Genomic DNA, 3,262 nt, shown 5'->3' with positions numbered 1-3,262 from the left:
TGTAGTTGTTATTTTGTGTGATGTTTGTAATTAAATTTTGAGTTGTCTTATATTTTGAATGTTGTGGAGGTGATTTTTATCATGATTGATTTTAGTTTTGATTTTGGATTTGGTTTTGTGGTTATCCTGACAGTTTTAGTTTTCATGCAGGGTGACATTGTTGTTTAGCATGTGACATTGTTGTTTAGCATGAAAGTTTGTGTTTTGTTCATGCATGCAGGTAAGTAAGCACAATGTGGAAAACTTAAGAAAAGACAATGTTGTAAATTATAAAAATGTACCTGGAGAGTCTTCTCGTTCCACCACCTGAAACTCAAAATGCATGTTAAGCATTTTATGTAAAGCGAAAAAAGTAAGGTTTTAGTGACCTACCTAAACCTAGGTCATATCTTGGTGGGTCCTGTTGACCTCACTTTTGGTTGAGGTCTAGAAAACTTCTTTAGTAGCCTAGGTCTAGCCATAGGACTTTCCTATTGACTAGTCTTAGAAAATTAGAAAAGGTACCCCCATCATTAGAAATTCAAAGTTAATGTTTGAATTATCCTTAAGAGTAAGGTAATTATCATTTGCCATTTAATTTTGAAGTTATGTAGGTGAAGATTCTTAAAGGGTGGCAAGTTAGCGTTATTGAAACACTTAGCCGATTTGAGTTCTCATTTGGGCTTAGGGTGTTCAAAGGTGTTTACTTTATATTCATTCTTCTAATTCTTATTTCATCTAATTTAATTTTAGCATAAGTTACCACTAAGCCCTTTAAACCTAGGTAGATGTTTTGGTTATTTTGAAAGAAGTTGAATTTTTAAGTGATAATAATTATTCTTTTTAAAAACACTTAAATGTCATTTAAACATCAAGTAGGGGTATTAAATTAGTGAGTTATCAACTTCCAAAATCATACCCATAGGTCTAAGATCATTTAATTTAATAGACTTCCAAAATTTTAATAATTTAAGGAATTAAAAATTTATCCCTTGATTATGGTGGTTTCTACCAATTAATCCTCTTATATTTCAATCATCCAAATAAGCTAGTTAAAATCATAGATTACCCTTTTCCCTCCTTGAATTAAGCCTAAATGTTAATTAAGGTTAAATTTCCAAAATTACACTTTTGCCCCTCATGCTCTATTACTTAATAATTTGTCAAACTCAATCCAAATGACTTTAGAATTTTTATCCCACCTCACTCATGGGTCAATTAAGACATCAGAGGAGAAAATGTGATTTTCCAAAATTTATTTAATTTTCATATTTATTTTAATGTAAAAACAGAATTTTTCAAATAAAATTCCATAACTTAACCAAGAGAAAGCCTAATCCCATGAAATTTTAACTGGAGGTAGACTTAGACTAGAGAAGCATTGGGGCTAAATTTCATGATTTATTGAGTTATATTTGAATTTTAAGAATTATTTTAATTTTTGGAGCATTTATTAATTACAAAAATATTTTGAATGTGGAAAATTAAGTTTTATATTTTTTATTAAATATTTCTGTGGTCAAGGAAATAAGAGAAACAAATTTCATATTTTTTTTGATTTTTCTTTGAATTGTTAGAATTATTTTAGTGAAAATCTATTTTTAGCCTTTAAAAACTATTTTAAGCTTCAAAATTCAATATCTTCACTTAGAAAATTAGGAAAAAATATTTCAATTATTCTTAAGTTCTTAGGAAATAATTTAGAACATTTCCATGAATTTTATTATTTTTGTGTTTTTTATCATTTTTTTTAATTATTTAAATATTAAAAATAGGCTAAAAATAAAAAATTTATTTTAATTACCATTTTATTTTTATAAAATTCCTCTTATCACTGAAAACTCCAAAAACCAATTTTTATAATTTTCTGAGTTATATTAAATTAAGTGCATTCTCAATGACTTAACCCATGAAATATTTTCCAAAGGGCTCTCTAGTCATGGTAAACCTTCCAAAATTTTCATGGAATTTTCTAAGCAATATGCTAATTATTATGATTAATTTATGCAAATAATAGACATAATCTTGAAAAATATAGATCTATGTCTAGAGATATCCTCTGGCTTCGAAAAAATCAGAGGATGTTCCCTAAGGCAGAAACAACAACATGCCAAAATTTCAAGTCATGATGAAATGTCTACATGCATGGAGAATTAAGAGACTCAAAATAGTGTTTAATTAATTAAAAATAAAATATGCATCAAATAAATTTCAAACTATTTCCACATTATTCTCCTCTGTTCACTGAGGAGGGTATTTTTATTTTATTTTTGTGATTTTTCTACACCAAGATATGAATTTTTAAAGTTAGGGCTATTTATTTAAATAAAAAAATACCCTATTTATCTATTTAAATGCGCGGCGCTAACTAGATCCTAGGCGGCTCTGAAGCTCCACGCGGCCTCCTCTGGTTCGGCGTCTTCATCCACCTCAGCGCTGACTCGGGCCACATTTCATGTAAGAAGGCACTGTCTGGCTAGATCTCATCCGTTGATGAGATAAACGCGCAATCGGACGGCTCCCCGTCATTGTCCCTGATAGCCTAGCCCGAGAACCGTCCCTCTTCTAGCCTTAAGATCTCTCTCATTTCTCAACCAAATTAAGTGAATTTTTTTTTTAAAATGATCTTATAGACACATCTAAGTGAGAAGACCATATCCATACGGTAAACATGCCATTAAACTAACCCTAATCACATAGAGAATCAAAACAAGCTCGGGAAGAGGGAAAGTTCAATACCTTTGCTCTGAGAAGGGAAGCTTCGATCAGAGGTGCTCGACACGTTCGTGGATGTCCAAGGAGGCTAGGGATTGAACCTCTTGCTGTGGTGAAGGGTCTAGGTATGAATTCTACCAAGCTTGATTTCAGGTGTTGGTCTAGGGCTATGATAAGGGCTCTGTATGAAGGGAATTTGATGGTGCTTCTTCTTCTTTCACTGTGGTGATGGTGTGGGTGGGTTTAATTTGATTTTAGTGGAGTGTAGAAGTGTGGAGAGCTCTGTCCTGTCTCTGGTAAGGTTTTGAGCTCAAAAATTGAACTCCGGCAAGGGGATTCAGGGCAATGCCATGGTTAGGTTGCACTGTGAAGGTCTCAAGGAAGCACGGGGAGTAATTTCAGAGGGTATCGTTAAGAAATTTTCAGCACCCCTCCCATTGGCCATGGAGGTGAGCTTTTATAAAAGTGGCCAATGGTGGCTCTGTGGGTCAATTGATGGGTGCAAAGTGCTGCCTATGTGGAGGGCAGAGAGGCTCTAAACTTAAAATTGGATGAGGTGGCCTCAAGG

This window comes from Phalaenopsis equestris, unplaced genomic scaffold, assembly GCF_001263595.1.
Source record: "Phalaenopsis equestris unplaced genomic scaffold, ASM126359v1 Scaffold000136, whole genome shotgun sequence".
Taxonomy (NCBI): Eukaryota; Viridiplantae; Streptophyta; class Magnoliopsida; order Asparagales; family Orchidaceae; genus Phalaenopsis; species Phalaenopsis equestris.
Note: the sequence above shows the minus strand (reverse complement) of the source record.